Here is a 986-nt window from a genome sequence, read left to right on the forward strand (position 1 = left end):
GGTCACGTGCATGGGCAAGGAGGTTTCTCTGTCGGTCCCCCGACCTCTGGGGTATCTTCTGTCACCGGCCAAAATCGTCGGCAGGGAGCCACTCGCTGCCCAAGCCTGGAGTGCCGACCCCTGGAGCCCCACCTTGAGCCTGGGGCCCCTCTGCTGGGTTTCCGGTGCACCTTTAGTTTGCTGCCGCCGAAGAGTAGGGGATGAGGGTCATGGCAAATGCATTCACTCCCTGCCCTTGGTTCAGCGGTGGAACCACATTGCTTTTCTGCTTCTGCTTCTCCTTCATCCCCGGCTCCTGCCTTCTCATGGTTAGTCTCTAGTCCTTTCTGTGTGTCTTCAGGCCAGCCACAGGGACCCATTCCCGGATGCCAGCTTGGGTGCCTGTCAGGGCTATTGCCCATTGAAAGAGAGCCTGTTGCTTCCTGAGCTCTGGCCACAGCCTCCCAAGACAGAGGCCACTGCCCTTTGTGCACAGAAGTTGGGCCAAGGAAGCTCTCCTCAGTCGGAGGACATCTCAGCTCTCTGACGCCGTCACAGGTGCCCAGAAAATTCTCCTCCGACCAAAAGGCAGCACAGTTAAAACACCCGTGGGATAAGCCACCGTGTATTAAAAATACTACGGTATTTTTAAAGCAAAGCCCACTTGTCACCCCTTGCAGGCACTAAATCAGATGCCCATTATTTGAGATATCTCAGGGAAGAGGATTGGCTACGTTAATAATAACAACGTACTCACGGTGCGCTTTTCAAGTTGAATTAATTTCTGTAGCTAATTCTGGTTGCTGAACGTCTTCATTTAAAATATACATATACATGTATTTTGTTCAGTGTTTTAATTAGGCCCATAGGAATATACTTCCAAATTTTGGTACACTTCATTTGTTATATTAATGAAAAGCCACTTTAAATCAAGTTACATGTTGATATTTCATTATGTATGCTGTTCTCACACATCTCTAAAAGAGATTTACGTTACAGGTAGTAAC

Source organism: Lynx rufus, unplaced genomic scaffold (genome assembly GCF_022079265.1).
Source record: "Lynx rufus isolate CCGP_SWC_20201006 ecotype Redwood Valley unplaced genomic scaffold, mLynRuf1.p SCAF_6, whole genome shotgun sequence".
NCBI lineage: Eukaryota > Metazoa > Chordata > Mammalia > Carnivora > Felidae > Lynx > Lynx rufus.